Raw genomic sequence first — 17,881 nt, 5'->3', positions numbered from 1 at the left:
GGTGTTGGAGAAGATTCTTGAGAGTCCCTTGGACTGCAAGGAGATCCAACCAGTCCATCCTAAAGGAGATTAGTCCTGAATATTCATTGGAAGGACTGATGCTGAAGCTGAAACTCCAATACTTTGGCCACCTGATGCAAAGAACTGACTCATTTGAAAAGACCCTGATTCTGGGGAAGACTGAGGGCGGGAGGAGAAGGGGACGACAGAGGATGAGGTGGTTGGATGGCATCACCAACTCAATGGACATGAGTTTGGGTGAACTCCGGGAGTCGGTGATGGACAGGGAGGCCTGGCGTGCTGCAGTCCATGGGGTCGCAGAGAGTCGGACACGACTGAGCGACTGAACTGAACTGATAGTAAAAGCGTTAAATGAACGCGGAGTGAAAAGCTCATATAAGAGTGAGACCGGGGGAGCAGCGATCCGCACCGTGCAGCCTCGACACGGGCTGTGGGACAGCCTCCTGGGCCGTCCCCAGCCCCTGCACCCCCGGGCCGCGCGCCTGGGCCGGGGTTGCAGCGTCTGGCTCAGAGCTCCAGGCTCAGTGCGCAGCGAGGACGCCACGGGCTGCGGCGCGGGGGGTCGGGGTGGGGGCGGGCCCGCGCCGCGTCGGGCCCGCCCACCGCCCGGCCGGCCAGTCAGCGCGCGGCTCGGGCTCGCGCCACGGCCAATCCGAAGCGGCGGGAGCGGCGCCCAGCGCGGCGGGGCGCAGAACGAGCTCGGACTCGGAGCCGGCGGCCCGGCCGCCCTGGAGCGAGCGCGGCGGGGAGGAGCGCGCGGCGGGACGGGGGCGCCCCCGGGCCGGCGCCGCCCGCTGAGCCGCAGCCACCTTCCGGCGGACCCTCGCGACTCTGCGACCCGCGCCGCAGGTAGCTGCTCCCCGCGCGGGGAGGTCGACCGCGCTCGGGGCCCCCGCGGGTGGAGCGGCGGGGGGCGGGCCGGCCGCGAGGTCAGAGCGCCGCGGGAGCTGCCCGAGTCCTCCTGGGGCCCCCCGAGGCTGCCTCGGCCGGAGCGCCCCGGGGAGACGCGCTTCCCCCAGCCGCGGGCGTCCAGCGGTGAGAGCGAGCGAGGGGAGTCCGCTAAGGCGGGCAGGGGTGCAGGGTCGGGGGGCAAGACGTGACCCCTGGACACCCTGCCCCGCACACAGGCACTGTCTGCCCGTGCGTGTCCGCCCTGAGATCTGGGCCCCCGGGACGTCTTCTTGGGGCCCGAAGGAGGCGACAACAGGTGTCCTTGCGGACGGTGCTTTTCTTCACCGTCCACCCCTCACCCCAACCCCTCCCCAAAGCCTGAAATCCCGGCTTTGGCGTTCTGCGCCTCACTTTCGGGGTGTCCGGATACAGGGACCCCAGCCTGGCCTCTCAGGCGCGATGCCCGCTGGACAGCGCCCAGAGGCGGCCTGGACCCGGCCTTTGGATGGAGTTTCCTCCTCGCGTTGCCAAGCGATTTGCCTGACACCCGCCCCTCTCGCTGAGATGAAGAGTTGATGTGGTTGGTGTGTGTGCGCCTGTGTGTGTGTGCGTTGCAGCCTGTACTAAAAGGAGCTGCCCCAGGGCTGTGAGTGAATCATTAACTGGTTTCTGTACAGCTAGTGGCCTCCGTCTCTTTCTCCGAGGCAGGTCTTTTGTGGTCTTCTGCGCTTCACTCTTCTTGACTGTAAAGTCAAAACACTGCCTTTACCTGCCCGATGGCGTGGCTTTGCGGAGTAAATGAGCCAAGCTGGAAAACGCTGAGGCCAGCGTTGAAGTATTCCATAAATGCTGGCTTAGTGTTCATTATATGGAGCGGATGGCCTTTTTAAAGAATAAATCAGACGTGTCCAGACTGGCCCAGTGACTCTTTGGAGTTCTGAACAGCTTTTTACACTTGAAAGGGAAAAATACTCTTATTAATGTTACTGATGGTATCATTTAAAGGTACTCTATCCTTTGAGGGATTTTAAAAAAGAAAAAACAAGCCTGCTTCATTGGAATGGTGAGAGAGACAGATTCCAACTAGTTACTGAGAAAACTTTGTAACCCTTGGAAAAAAAGTGTATGAATGTTATGTGAAAAGAATATCATGGTACTGTGTTGCCTCATTACTATGGCTGATTTAGGGGGGAACTTTGAACATTCTTATACTCCCGACTCCTCCCTTAAAACAAGTGAATTTTAAAAGAGAGAGAGAGAAGAGAAAAGCAAACAAAAGCCCAACCACACAACAAAATGCCAACAGCTCACAGAAACCTAAAATTACAGTTCCTACTTGAGGCGATTTTTTTTTTTTTTTTCTGGTTTCTGACCTGGGTGGTCTGCTTCGGTTCCTTGCCACTGTGTCACTTTCCTTATTTAATTTGAAGAGTCAAATGTCTCACTCCCTGAATTTGTCTTTTTAAAAGCTAAAATATCAATGTATATCAGACTCGCTTGGATTTCTGAGCCCTCTGCTACTTTTTTCCTACCCCCTGACAAACCCCAAAGGACCTTCCCCAAGATTCTCTAGGGCAGGGGTCCCCAGCCTCTGGGATCTAATGCCTGATGATCTGAGGAGCTGATGAAATAATAATAGAAACGAAGTGCATAGTAAATGCGCTTGAATCATCCCGAAACCCCACCCCTAACTTTGGTCTGTGGAATAATTGTCTTCCATGAAACCCGTCACTGGTGCCAAAAAGGTTGGGGAGGGCAGCTCTAGAATAATGTTAGTGGGAACCTGCCTATCTTTCTCAGCACATTACCCCCACAGCCTGAGAACTGGGGAGAGGGTGCAGCTAAAGTGCCCCAGTGCTCCTAGGGCCTCCGGCACATTTACCAGGAGCCTTAGAATAAATACATCCACCCAGAGAACGTGACTGTCATCTCAGAGGGTAAGGAGCCCACTTCCAGATGTAAGTCCTCCAAAGTGAGTGAAATCGCTCAGTCATGTCTGACTCCTTGCAACCCCATGGACTGTAGCCCACCAAGGTCCTCTGTCCATGGGATTTTCCAGGCAAGAGTACTGGAGTCGGTTGCCATTTCCTTCTCCAGGGGATCTTCCTGACCCAGGGATCGAACCTGGGTCTCCTGCATTGTAGGCAGATGCTTTACCATCTGAGCCCCCAGGGAAGTCAGGTGTTTCAAATGTCAGATTAATTCACCAGCCCTTTCAGTTGTTGATGAGAAGACCCACCCCCTGCACCTGAGTGGGGGGATTTGGAAGCTGTGCTGAAGGAGACACAGACAGGCACGTGGGGCAGGGGGTGGGTTGCCGAGTTCAGAGCCACACCCGTGGCTGACAGCTGGGAAACTTGGACAAGTTGCTTTGTTTTTTTCTGAGCCAAAGTCTCTCACACCGTAAAATGAGGGCTCAGAAAAACATTTTTTATTTTTTTAAGCAGAATTGTTCTAAGGATGGTGCTAATGAATAGAAAACCCCTAGTGCCATTTCAGGGACGTGGTTATAGATCAGTAGCAGACAGAAGTGAAGTGAAAGTCGCTCAGTGGTGTCTGACTCTCTGCAGCCCCCATGGACTGTAGCCCGCCAGGCTCCCCCGTCCATGGAACTCTCCAGGCAAGAACACTGGAGTGGGTCTGCCATTCGCTTCTCCAGGGCATCTTCCTGGCCCCAGGGAGGGAACCCTGTTCTTCTGCATTGCAAGCAGATTCTTTACCAGCTGAGCCACCAGGGAAGCCCAGTTGATACATAGTTGATTTAGAAGCTTGTGTTACTCAGAAGGGTTTTACCCTGGAGTTTGAGATGATCAAATTTTCAGGGTGAGCACATCTCTAGTAGCAATGTGGGGAGATTGAAGCAGTTGAGATCTCAGATCTCTCTCGCTCACTGTCTGTCACATGACTTGAGAGTCCACTCCTAGAAGTGGCTCATTTGAGTGGTCTCTCTTCACAGGTCTTCTCTTAAAATGGGTGTCTCTCTCACATTAAAGTCCTTATTTCATAACTTTTATCATCCAAAGCAGCTGTTCTCAGAGTTTAGGGTGCATTGGAATCACCTAGAAGGTTTGAAAAAATAAATTTCTGGGTCCCCATGCCAGCGTCTCTGAACCAGTGGAGTGGGGTGAGCCTGGGAATGGGCATTTCAGAGAGGTGCTCAGGTGATAATGATGCTGGCCCAGACACCGCACTCTGAAAGTCACCGAATTACAGGGAGGAATTAAGACAGAGTTGAGGGGAAAGACCTGAATGGAACGGCCTAGTGGGAGGAGGAAATCTGGAAGGTCCCGGGATAATCCATGTGGCAGTTTTGCTGGAGGCGGGCTTTGGTCTGTAGGAGTGACTGAGTCTCTGGGTTAACTGAACTGCAGGTGCAGTGCTCAGGGTCAGGAAATGAAAACAGCTCGGATTCGGGGAGGCAAGAAATGTGCCACCCTGCCTTTGCCGTTCTGCCCCGACGCCCTGTCCAGTCCACGAGTCTGTCACACAGCCCCAGTCCTGACCCGTCGCACTTCTTGTCATCCCGGTCTTGATCTCTTCCAGAGCTGGTTTTGCTCACTGGGTGGACATTTGGCTGAATTTTGAAATAGTCGAAAAAATCACTCGTTTCCCTTGAGGGTCTTCATGAATAAACATCTGTACCATGTGATCATGCAAATTGTGATCACCGCCCCCCAGATAAATAACCCCCTGAGAACCCAAGGTTCTCAGTTTGGCTCATGCTTATGGTTGGAGCAAGTTGTGACAGCTCCCTTAGCTGTGACTCACTGCTCCTGTAACGAGAAAGCCCTCCAAGATCAGACGTTAAGGAGAAAATATGTTGGCGTGAACAACATGACACAAGAAATAAATCATAGTGAGGGTTTGTTTTCTTTTCACTGTGTTTTTATAAATCCCGGATGCGGCAAAAGTCTAATCAGTGATAGTCCTGCCCAACGGACATCATGTGAATGAATGAAATACTCGCAGGGTCAACCTTTGAGTGCTGGCTAGCAGGTTACAGTATTTGTTTCAAGGTGTCATGAGTATAAAATGGTTTGTTGGGGGGGTTGAATATACTAGAAACTCTCTGCATATTCAGTTCAGTTCAGTTCACTTGCTCAGTTGTGTCCGACTCTTTGTGACCCTATGGACAGCAGCACGCCAGCCCTCCCTGTCCATCACCAACTCCCGGAGTTTACTCAAACTCATGTCCATTGAGTCGGTGATGCCGTCCAACCATCTCATCCTCTGTCGTCCCCTTCTCCTCCTGCCTTCAATCTTGCCCAGCATCAGGGTCTTTTCCAGTGAGTCAGTTCCTCGAGTCAGGTGGCCAAAGTATTGGAGCTTTAGCATCAGTCCTTCCAGTGAATATTCAGGGCTGATTTCCTTTAGGATGGACTGGTTGGATCTCCTTCCAGTCCGGGAGACTCTCAAGAGTCTTCTCCAACACCACAGTTCGAAAGCATGGTGTGCCTATGCTATCAAATGAAGTGAGATTTGAAAAAGATAATTTTCCTAACAGAAATGTGATAGACAAATGACACTTTAAAAGTGTGCCCTTCACTGTTTACAATAGCCAGGACATGGGAGAAACCTAGATGTCCATCAGCAGATGAATGGAAAAGAAAGCTGTGGTACATATTCACAATGGAATATTACTCAGCAATTAAAAGAATGCATTTGAGTCAGTTCAAATGAGGTGGATGAACCTGGAGCCTATTATACAGAGTGAAGTAAGTCAGAGAGAAAAATACCAATACAGTATATTAATGCATATATATGGAATTTAGAAAGATGGTAACAACGACCCTATATGCGAGACAGCAAAAGAGACACAGATGTAAAGAACAGACTTTTGGACTCTGTGGGAAAAGGCGAGGGTGGGATGATTTGAGAGAATAGCATTGAAACATGTATATTACCATATGTGAAATAGATCACCAGTCCAGGTTCCTAGTTTCATAGATCACATGAAACAGGGTGCTCAAGTCGGTGTACTGGGATGACCCTGAGGGATGGGATGGAGAGGGAGGTGGGAGGGCGGTTTGGGATGGCGGGACACGTGTACCCCTGTGGCTGATTCATGTCAGTGTATGGCAAAACCACCACAATATTGTACATTAATTAGCCTCCAATTAAATTAATTAAAAATAAATAAAAATGTGCTCTTGGAGGCAGGAGAATTCCCTAGGTTTCTGGGTACCTCCAGAAGGATGCGAGAGCCTGTAGCCTGTGTCCAGGGGGCCTGTGGCCAGCTCCGTCGGTCGGATCTGTCTGTTACCCTGTTCAGGTAATTTTGGAAGGCTAACTGTTTCTCCTCCTGCTGCAGGATTGGCCTTAGTGTTGCCTTCCCTTGATCAGCTCTACAGCGAACTCCCGCAGTTCCCTCAGCCTCACGTCTCCAGGAAGCTTGGTCTGCAGTTTCAAAAGATGTAGCAAACCACACCCTAGACATGAGTGGGAGCCAGTGAGGAAAGGGACACTTCAGCTAGCCAGGAGGGATGTAAAACATGGAGCATGTTCATTAGAAAGTGTTTCTGTTCATGGTTGGATAGCACTTATCCAGATATTTGACATTTAAAAATCACAGATATTAAACTACATAAATGGTATACTCTCTGTATGTTTATATTGAATAAATGTTATGTGTCATGTCATGAGAGTGCATACTCAGTCGTGTCTGACTCTTTGCGACCTTGTGGACTGTAGCCCGCCAGGCTCCTCTGTCCATGATATTTCCCACGCAGGAACACTGGAGTGGGATGCCATTTCCTTCTCCAGAGGATCTTCCTGACCCAGGGATCAAACCTGAGTTTCTCGCGTCCCCTGCAATGGCAGGCAAATTCTTTGCCAACTGCTCCACCTGGGAATACACCATGTATACTTTTTCCACTTCTCGCAACTTCCGGTGGTAGATTTCTGGTGCTGTTGCTGTCTTTCTGAAATGTGACAACTTAGGTAGAAACAGCCAAAATTCTGTAGATGGATAATAGAAGGGCAGAATCGAAAACTCGCAAGTTCCGTGCATTTTTTTGTTCATTGTATACACACCTGTCCCTGCAGTTGGCCCCACACTAACCCAGACTGTGTGCTCGGAGGTGGCCTCACTACTCGCAAGAGATGGTCAGTGTTCTTTATAGTATTAAGTCACAATGAGGAATGTGAAGCTACTTGGCAGATTGCTAATCTGCCCAGTAATATCTTTGGAAGGTGGCTTTGCGTGAATGGCATTGAGTGTTTCCTGAGTGTAAGGCTCTGAGGAAGACATGAGGAATTCAGAAAAGGGTAACACTTAGTGCTCTGATCTGAGAAAGGGCATAGTATTTGTGCAGAATTAATAATACATAGCGGGAAGGCCAAGAGTAGCCATATACTCAGAGGGGGCACGCATGCTGTGAATCCAGAAACGGGGTCTTTTCTGAGGTTGTCCTGGGCTGGGAAGGCTCATGGAGGAGCAGTTACACCGGATTGGAGGGAGAAGTAGCATTTGGGTGGGAGCATCAGGGTTTAGGGGGCTTCTGTGGTGGCTCAGTCAGTAAAGACTCTGCCTGCAGTGCAGGAGACCCAGGCTCGATCCCTAGATCGGGAAGATCCACTGGAGAAGGAAGTGGCAACCCACTCAAGTATTCTTGCCTGGAAAATCCCATGGACAGAGGAGCCTGGCGGGCTATAGTCCATGGGGTCGCAGGAGTCCACACGATTTAGCAACTAAACCACTGCCATCAAGGTTTAGGGAATGGGCGCAAGTGAACTGTGGCTCTGATGGTCAGCATGGGCTTGTTTGGGAGTGTGACTCAACTTCTGTATCCCAGTGAAGGGATCAAGGGAGAGGGGAGAAGGGAAACCTGAGCTTCGAGCCTTCCTTTCTCCATCCCCATCTGACCCTCTAATCCGGATATCCTGACAGCTTCCATTGTTTGCATCACCTCCTGAAAAACGAAGCCCTTCAGTGACTCATGAGAAGATGAGTTACACTGGACTCTCATCTGACCTTCTTAACATTTCGCTTTATTAATAGGAAAGCGCTTTGAAGCGAAGGATGACAAACCACTTTATAAATACCGTCTAATCCCATCATAAACTCTGTCAAGCAGGCAGGAGGTCGGTCTCTCTCCACTTGCAAAAAAATGACTTGGGAAGGTCAAATGACTTGTTGAAAGTCCTGCAGGAATCCCCTGGCATATCACATCCCCTGATGCCATCTCCCTGGCATGTGGTGCTGCCCAGGTTCAGTTGCTTTGCAGATTTCTGTCGGGATGGTGGCTCTCAGAACTTGGGCCCTTGACATCCAGTTAAGATTTTCTCCATCTATTATTGTACCCCGTGGAGGCCTTCCAGCTGCCTCCGCAAAAGGTCCTCGTTAATTTTAATTCAGGGGATGAGATAATTACACCCTTCTCTTTCAGGCTGAACCCTGGCTCTCATTGAAAGGAGGTACCATTTCGGTGCTGTGGGTTTGTGCAAACACACCATCTGAATGAAATGGCAGTCTCAGCATTTTTCACGCCAGATGCCAAGCAGTATAGCAGGACTGTCAGTGGCTTTCAATCTGCCTGAACTTTGAAGTGAGACACCAGACCCTTACCAGCAAGACAGAATCACTCCATTGGCTACTTTTTGAAGTTAGCTAAGTGCTTTTTTTAAAAAATGTGAGCTGCTTTAAATGAGAACAGGTTTTATATCTGTTTGCTTTAGAAATCGAATATGTTTGTCTGTCTTTCCTGACTTCAGTTGTTAGAAGAGTAAGTGTAATGCCACAGTTAAGTGGATAAGGCTGGGGTGATCCACAGCTTATTCAGCGACACATTATTTAAATGCCGTCTATTCCGTGAACCCGGAGCTGTCACAAATAGCTTGACTTGTGTCTTCGCCCTGTACAGAGTATTAATTTTTTAACAGTACTCTATGTTCTTATGTTTCCCTCCACTTCAGACTCTGGCAGTTGAAAGATGGGGAAAAAGCTTTTTCGAAATTGAAGTGATCAGAATCATGATCAGTAGCTATCATTCACTGAATTTTGCTAATTTCGGATCCTCTGTTGTTCAGTCGCTCCGTCGTGTCGACCCTCCGCGACGCCGTGGACTGCAGCACGCCAGGCTTCCCTGTCCATCACCCTCTCCCGGAGTTTGCAGTCACTGCTGTAACTGGAAACAAAGGGGAAAGTGCTAGAAAGAGTGAACGGGGGCGGTCTGTGCTGTCCGCCACACCCGCAGAGATCCCGTGGAGGAAACGGGCCCTTGTTTTTGCTCTCTGGGTTCGCACTATCAGCAGGGCTGCTGAAGCACACTTCCTTCTCTCTTTTCCCTATCTCTTCCTCCTCAAGATTTTCGTTATAAAGTATCAGCTAGAAAGGGGATGAGTTGGGAGGGGGACCTCTTTGCGCCAGTTCAGCGGCTCTCTGTCACTCAGATCAGCCTAATTGGCCCCGGCGGGCGGGCGTGTCTGCACCCCCAGCTGCACCGTCAGGCACGGCCCTGTGCTTCTGGGACCAGGGGCCCTGCGGCCGTCCTCTGGGGGCCTCTGTCCTGTGAAGAGGACGGAGGACGCAGTTGCACCTGGGCCCTTGGCAGAGCTGGGTCCTGGCCGTAAGAAAGCCAGATAAGGCTGTAGGTTCATTAAGACTCCGGAGCTGGACTGTCCATGTTTGAGTGATGGGCATTCTATAACTTCCCTGTGCCTCAGATTCCTAAATACATGGGATAACAATAGTACCTACTTTATACAGCTCTTCTGAGGAGTATGTGAGTTACTTAGTTAAATGGGTTGTAAAGCACTTTGAGGTCAGTCCCTGGGAGACAGGAGGTGTCATATACATGTCCATCCAATAGCACACAAAAATGAAGTAGTGTGTGGTCATTGTTATTTGTAGGCAGACAGTGCTGCCGTGGACAAAGCTTACCTAACTGCTTCAGTGAAGGTACTCATGACCGGTTTGCGTGCTGATGACGTAACTATTAACTGTACTAGTGGAGTTTGCCATTTCAAAGAATCCTTTGAGAGGGACTTCCCTGGTGGTCCCATGGTCAAGACTCTGCACTCCCAAGGCAGGGAGTCAGATTCAGTCCCGGGTCAGGGAACTGGGGGTTCCCCTGGGGGCTCAGCCAGTAAAGAATCCGCCTGTAATGCAGGAGATGTGGGTTCGAGCCCTGGGTTGGGAAGATCCCCTGGAGGAGGGCATGGCAACCCACTCCAGTATTCTTGCCTGGAGAATCCCACGGACAGAGGGGTCTCATGGGCTACAGCCCGTGGGGTTGCAAAGAGTCAGACACGGCGGAGCGACTAACACGCACACTAGATCCTGCGTTCCACACGCCACGACTAAGACCTGACGCAGCCAAAGGAACCATTGATAAATATGTTTATAAAATGCCTTTTGTTCAATGAACGTGAGAGAAACAGTGTAAAAGGAAGCGGGAAGTCCAGGATGACTTGATTTTTTGACCACCCCCGCCCCCCAAGGCAGCTGGAAAAGAGCTGCTATCACTCTGGGCAGGGAAAGCTTCTGGTGGGGCAGTTTTGGGGAACAGAAAGTACTTGTTCGATTTTGGATGTGATGGTTTGAGAGGCCTGTTGGGTGATGAAATGAAGGTGCGTCGGCAGTGTCGGGGGAAGTTGGGGCCGGAGACCTCTGGGCAGTGCTTCCCCAGCTAGCGGTGGATCCAAAGCCATCGGGGAAGAAAGGAAGCAGGCCAAGAGGGGTCTGAGGGCTGAGCCAGGAGGTGTTCCAGCTCTAGTGGAAAAGTCAGGCTGCTTCCAGTTTTCTGGAAGCAAAAAGTTTGTTCTTTTTTTTTTTTTTTTTAAAGGCTGTGGCAAAAACAAAAAAAAAGGCTGTGGCATGTGAGATCTTAGTTCCCAGACCAGGGATTGAACCCACACCCCTTACATTGGAAGTGCAGAGTCTTAACCCCTGGACACCAGGGAATTCCCACTCGTTTGCTCTTGCCTTTGCCAGTATAAAGTGGCGCGTGGGCCTCTCTGATGCGGGTGTTTTCTTTGGCTAGTTTATCCTTTGAGCTCTATAATGCATGGATTTCAGGGTCACTGTTCTCAGGTTAGATACCACTTGGCCTCATCCTGGCTTTGGGCTCTGGGGCAAGTGACTTACTCTCTGACACTCCGTGTTTCCTTACCTTGAGATGGAAACTGGGAGTAAAAATGCCTCCAGTCTCCGAGACTGGAGGGCTCAGGAGATGCAGCTGTATTCATGCCGGGAAGCTGTTAATCGCTTTATCACTGTGAAATGCTCCCCGGCCCTGCCAACGGGTGAGAAGTGAGAACAGTGACGGATCACATATTTTTAAAGTCCTTTGAATCTTCCCTGAACTGAAAACCACATTTTAATTTAACCCACACTACTGCTATTTTCCTTTTTTTTTTTTTTTAATTCAAAATAAAAGAGAGAGGTCAAGGAGGTACTGCAATAAATTCTGCACACACGTCAGCCACTTAGGTTTCCCCTGTAATTGAAACAGGGCATCCAGAGATCAAATCTGGCCTGTGGCTGTGGCAACCGGTGCGGGAACCGCAGATGCGCAGGCCTTCAGAAACCCGAAAAACAGAGAAAAAGTGGATACCCCTGGCAGTGTCAGCGTTTCTGTGTCATGTGTGCTAACCTCGTATGTGCTCTTTACCACTGTGGGCCGTGTAAGAAGGTCCTCACTCTTTCCCAGTACATGAACTGGGCCTCCCAGTTTTAAATTCAAGTTTTGCAGTTGGTTGGAAAATGCATCTTAAGTTTTAAATTCAAGTTTTACAGTTGGTTGGAAAATGAACCTAAGACACTTGGCTTCACTCAACAAATAATACAATTCTGAATTTTTTTTTTTTGTCTTACTCACAAAGTAGGCTCAGTAAGAACCAAGAGGTAGGGAGAATGGAATTCTGAAGTCTCGTCTCAATTCTCTTGTTAGAATGTTTGCTGTGTTTGCATATGTGGTTTACAGGCTACGAATTTGTGGCTTTTCTGTTTTGCGAGAGTTACTGTCAGTGAGACGTCGACCAAAGGGAACACTACTATTAGTGGTGACCAAACGTATGGAACCGTGTGGCTAGTTTCTCAATCCCTCCACGAATTTTGGAGGGACCTTCTCCAGATGGAGACGGGTGGTGTGAGGACTGACCGAGAAAAACATTAGAAATAACCAAGGAGAAGAATTAATAGGAAAGAATTTGCAGTGATGAATTTTTTCTTTCTGGTCTTTCGGGTTGAGGAAGTAAGGAGAATAGGCACCAACTGTGGGAAATTTCCGTCAACTTGGAAAAAAACAATAGAATAAATAATTCTCAGCCACGGGGTGAGAGCCCAGGCAATCACGGGGTCAAAGGATTCTGTCCCATTTGTCTGTGGTGACACCTCCCCCTGCCCCCACAAGGGAACTCTTTACCCTTAAACAATAGAAGTGTCCCTGGGAAGCTGGAAAGGTGCTTGCAGAGGGAGTTTTTAGAAATCAAATCATTTCAGAAGTACCCCAGTGCTTATACTGGTTTTCTGTATTTTCCAGATTTCCTTTAGTGAGAGTGCATTCCTTTTATAATAAAGAAATCAAAAGGTAGATAAACAGATAAAAATTGGAAGAATAAATTTAAAAGAAGGAAATACACTAGGACGGCAGAGATGGTTGAGTCGTCACTATTTCAAGAGGCCGAGTTGCTCCCATTTCATAACGTGAGGATTATTTTGTCTGCAAGTCATAACACTCCCTATAACATATCTGCCCTCTGCATCTATCAGTGAGTACCATCTATCAAAACCCAAGGCCTGATCTACGGCAACAGGGCCAGCCCTCAGCGGACAGATTCTGATTCAGCTCTCACACCGGGCCAAGCCCACCCAGCGTGCCTGGTTCCTCGCCGCTGTCCCTGGTCATCGGAGACACCCAGGCTCCCCTCCCTGCCTTCGTCAGCAGCCTGCACTGGGGTGTTTCTTGTTTGTGAGGGGCCTGCTGCCCAGGGACAGCTTTGCAGTCAGCCAGGGGCCCAGCCCACAGCCGCAGCCACGAGGCAGCCCGAGTGTTTAGCGTTTGGGTGGACTGTCTTGGTGTTACGCCTGTGTGTCTTGTTTTGTTGGGGGAAGTGGGACGGGAGACCTTCTTCGAAAAGGGAAGGAGATCCCCTTTGCAGTACTGAAAATGGAAATAAGGAATTTATCAGTTCAGGGTCAGTAGAAGCCACAGTGCCTGGCTTCCTTCTGCTCTGCTGCCTTGGAGTGGTTTTGCTTGGTTTTGAAAACTCTGACAGCAGCGGGAACTAGATAAGTTGTTCTCGGGTGGAGCTTTTGGCTGGGAGTTTCACATACAGGGACCTTAGGAGAGATGTCTCTGAAGCTCCTGAATTTAGACAGAGTGTTGCCTGTATTTACCTGGAAGGGAGGGTCTCCCTTACATTATACTTACATTATATTTCAAAGAGATCCAGAGAGTCAGACTTTTTTTTTTTTTAAAGAAGTAAGGTTAATCGTACTTCTCAGTTGGGGGTCATTTTGTCCCAGGAGACAAATCTGGTGACGGTGTTAGCCGTCAGGGTTTAAATGGGCATGCTATGGGTACCTAGAAGGTAGAGGCCAAGGGTGCTGATAGACATCCTACAAGGCACAGGGCAGCCCACATAGAAAAAATCATTCAGCCCAAATGTCGGTAGTGTTCATCTTTGTAAAAAGTTAGCCAGCTAATGTTTGCTGATACGTTCTTTTTACTGTATGTGTATGTCACAATACATAAATGACAAAAATAAAAATTACTTACTCTGCAATAAAACAAACAAACAAACATAAGGTTAAGCATCAGTTCCTAGGGGGAGAACTTCAAGTTTGAGTGCCCCCTGGCCTTAGCCCTAACTAGAGACCCCTTCCTGACAGATGAATTGCGTAGGTAGTGGAAGTACCAGGGTAAGTGTGTAAAACATAAGTAAATCCCATGCTGCAAACAAGTGAGGAAGGTTTCACTTCCTCCAGGGCTGGAAAACCAGAAATGCACAACTCCTGTGGTTCTGTCTAACGCTGCCTGTATTTTTCCCCCTCTCTGTCTCATCCTGGAGCCTCCAGAGCCCCCTCAATTTGGTGTTACCTGAAGTGTTCACTAGTTGACATGAACACGAAAATCTGTACTACCTGATCTTCCTCTTGATTCTACAGCCCATGGGGTCGCAAAGAATTGGACAGGACTGAGTGAGCACACATGCACACACCTCTTGATTCTAAGCAAATCCGGTAGTTTATTTCCCCCCTACAGTGGAAGGTGGATCTCAGCCTGGGGCCTCCACGACGTGACCAGAGGAGGCGTTTATAGTGAAGTCCCGCCTTACTATTTATCCCGAGCCCAGCACGTAAAGGCTGACTTTCCCACCCTTGATTCTTGTTGCTCCTCGTGTTGTACATTCTCTCTGGGTGACCTAGTCCAGAGCCACAACTGACCTGTCAGTCTGTGTGATGAACGCTCATCTCTTGACATGTCTGTTGAGCAGACCCATAGACGCCTCAGTGTGATTGTCCTGAATGCCCATCGAACTCACCGGGTCTAAAAATGAACTTATATCCCTACCACCCCTCAGCCGTTCTTCCCCCGAAAGTCCTTATCTTGGTGGACAGCACTAAAATCTATCTGGTTTTCCAGGGTCCTTTTTATCCACTGACCACTACCCCTTCAATCTAAGTGAGCCCCAGATAGACTTCATCCCCGTGTCTGGATGATCTTACCTCCTAAGTGACTCATAAAGAACATCCCCCCTCTTTCCCCCTCACCTTGCAATGCCCAATCACTATAACTACCAGCTGGTCTTCCCACCCTCCACCCGACCATCCTTACTGCTTCCAGAAGGATCTTTGTCAAATACCCCTGAATCATGTGCTTCACTGATCTCCATTCCCTTTATGCCAGATCCCAGCCTTCTTGGGATGGCCTCCAAGGCCCCATCTGACCTGACTCTCAGTCTCGCCAGCCTCCTCTCTTGCTAACCTCCTCTGGCTCATTGCTTCAGTGAGTTAAACTGAATTATCTACAGTTCAGAAGACACAACATGCTTTTAATCATCCCCTAGATTTTGTATGAACACAATTACACTTTATTGCAGCAGTTTTGAATGGGGGACTTTTTTCAGTCTTCAGAGGTAGACGTCGTATACAAAACAGACACCATCATTCCGGCTCTGCGTCCCCAGCCCGCCCCATTCCCAACACTAACCCTGAATCTCGGGCCATCCCTGAACTTGAAGTTCATTTCTTAGCCACATCTTCCCTTCACACCATGCCTTCCCTTATCTCCAGATCCCACCCCATCTCTGATACATACTTTAGGAGTTGGGGTCAGTGATGGGAGATATTCAGGGATGGGGTTAGGTAGCAGGGAGTTCTCAGGATGAATGTCTAAGAGTCAAGGATGTCTGTTGCACGCCCCTTTGGGTAACAAACGGTGGCTTTGCATGTTAGCACAGTCACTTAAACATGGCTAAGTAAAATAGCACTCTCTAACTGACCACATTGTATTGTCCCATTTTGTTCTTCTAGATGTCATACTGCCGGTCATATCCCCCACCTCTAACTAATTTCTGTTCATCTTTCAAGCCCCTGCCCAGGTTTCATCTTCCCTCAGTTATTCTTCACTGACCCCAAGATGGGGCTAGGTACAACTCCCCTGTGTGCTTATGGCCCTGCTGGGTCCCCCTGTTCACACCGTGTTGAGATCATCTTTGGTTTGCCTGTCTCCCTGTCCCAGGCAGAGTCTGGGTCTTAGCCCTCTCTCTGTCCCTCAAATTTCACTAGAATATGCCTTGCCATGGAAGATGCTGCATAAGTGCTATCGAATGGCATTTATTCAATCAATGAATAAAGAAGAAATGAATGGATGATGTGCTATGACAGAATTCAGAGTTCAGAAATACCTACAGAGCATCACTTCTGCACTCTATGTATGTGGGATTGTGTACTGGCATTGATTCCCGTCTAGGTTTAACCTTCCTGTATTGGCTCCTGCTTGGGTACCACCTCAGATCTTCTTAGCCTCATCTGTCTCTGGGAGTGGTAGAGCCCAGATCTCTACCATCTTGCCATCCAAGGCCATGCTGGGGTTCCCCTCACCACTTCTGGACTCAAATGAAGTGTGCCCTGCAGGGTGTGGGATCTGGCTTCCCCATCTGCTGCAGAAAGGTCCAGCTGATACACCCCAGTTGAGGGGGGAAGTTGGGTCACCAAGGGGTGAACTTTGACTAATGGGGAACAAGAAACAGCCAGGCGCTGGCAAATTCATGCCCTCCTCTCACGCCACTTCCTCTGATGGAAGCTTTTGAGGTTCTGCAGTTCCCAACAGGCTCTTTGGGGAAGTCCTGGGTGACCGAGCAAGAAGCTGTGATTCTTGTGAAGCCACCGCCAGCCCCACGCCGTACACATCTGCTTTCATCGCCTCATTTCTCGTCTTCCCTGTCACATCCCTGGGATTCCTCCAAAGCCCTGGCATAGAAGCTTAGTCTCAGACTTTGTTTTCCAAGGAATCCAGGCTAAGATACATTCAAATGTACCACCATTTCTCTAGAAAAACAGGGGCTAGTAAAGGTAGAAGAGAGAGGACCACCGCAGGCCAGGTGCTCTCTGGTGTTTGGGTCTGGCAGGCCTTAGCTGGGAGTCTGAGCATTCAATCACGCATTCCTTGTTCTTCCTTGTCCGTGTTGCATTCCAGGGGAACCGGAATGATGGGCCTGTTAGTAAAGATCCATCATTTGGAACCTGTTACCTTGTTCTGATGCAAGCTGGCCATCAGTCCCATGATTTCCTATTTTAAGATATCTTTCTAATTAAAAAGACATCAAACGAGTATCTTTAAATGTCAGTGATGCAGTGGAATATTATGCAGCTATGAAAATTAAGCCTTTTGAGGATTTATGATATATCCTGGGTTTAATGTCCTAGCTCCACTTCTTATGTAGTCCTGAGGAAGATCGAAGCCTGGGAAAATAGACATTAATACTCGCACTTTATTACATGGGATAGTTATAAAGACTAGCTGAGATAATGCATGTAAAGCCCTCAGCACAATGTCTTACAGAAGAAGCAGTCAAAAGAGATTTACTATAGTTATTACTCTAGTTTTAAAGTACAACTTGAGAATGGTAGAATGCTTCTCTCTGTATGGAAAACAAGTTTAAGGTGAGATATTGTAGTTCTTGGATTTTATTGGGTTTTAAAGAAGTATTTTCTGGATAATTCTCAGTCCTAGTTTCAGTCTTTCTAAAACAAGTAGAAGGACCTGGCAAAAAGCTTCCGTGGAAGAAGTGTTTATCTGCAAACTGTTTTATTGGAGAACGTGTGAGGACCATATGGGACTTAAGACTAGTTAAGTCTATTTCCCATTTTCCAAGTATTTTCAAGGTCTTTGTGAATAGATTGATATCGATCCCCAATTAATAAATGTGTGGAAACTAAATCAGAAGTTTTAGTTTTTCAGTTTTGCTATGGTCATTCAGAGAATTCCTGCCAGGGAAGATCCCAGGAAAAAGTTTTCCCCTCCCCAGTGATAAGTTTCAGCTTGTTGCCAAGTAAGTAGAAAACTGCTTCCTCCATAGTAAAAGTACTTCCTCCTTGTAATCGGGATTAACACTGTGTTTGCAGGAAACTTTTGACTTCTTTTACAAAAGCTGTATTTAGAGTCGTAAAATTTAAACTGTGATCATGGTGTGTGTGTGTATATATATATATATATATATTTTTTTTTTAATAAGAATCTTTATTTGTCTTTGGCTGCTTCAGGTCTTAGTTGCAGCACGTGGGATCTTCACTGTGTCTTGCAGGCTCTTCATTGTGGTGTGCGGGGTTAGTTGCCCCACGGCATGTGGGATCTCAGCAGTGGCCACAGGACTGGAAAAGGTCAGTTTTCACTCCAATCCCAAGGAAAGGCAATGCCAAAGAGTGCTCAAACTACCGCACAGTTGCACTCATCTCACACGCTAGCAAAACAATGCTCAAAATTCTCCAAGTGAGGCTTCAGTACTATGTGAACCTTGAACT

The 17,881-nt window shown here is 48.6% G+C and overlaps 1 protein-coding gene across 4 annotated transcripts in view; it reads left to right on the top strand.

The window, feature by feature from the left end:
- The first annotated feature begins 717 nt into the window (after positions 1-717).
- STON2 (stonin 2) overlaps positions 718-17,881 on the top strand; it is a 159,280-nt gene continuing 142,116 nt past the window's right edge. The window contains exon 1 of one of the 4 annotated variants that reach the window (XM_043472696.1): positions 718-870. The gene's annotated coding sequence lies outside the window, so the exon portion shown is untranslated. The remainder of the gene's footprint in view (positions 871-17,881) is intronic. The other 3 variants (XM_043472700.1, XM_043472694.1, XM_043472699.1) reach the window with 3 other exon arrangements.

The sequence above is a fragment of the Cervus canadensis genome, chromosome 6 (genome assembly GCF_019320065.1).
Source record: "Cervus canadensis isolate Bull #8, Minnesota chromosome 6, ASM1932006v1, whole genome shotgun sequence".
Classification (NCBI taxonomy): domain Eukaryota; kingdom Metazoa; phylum Chordata; class Mammalia; order Artiodactyla; family Cervidae; genus Cervus; species Cervus canadensis.
Note: the sequence above shows the minus strand (reverse complement) of the source record. Positions and strands in the feature narration are given on the sequence as shown.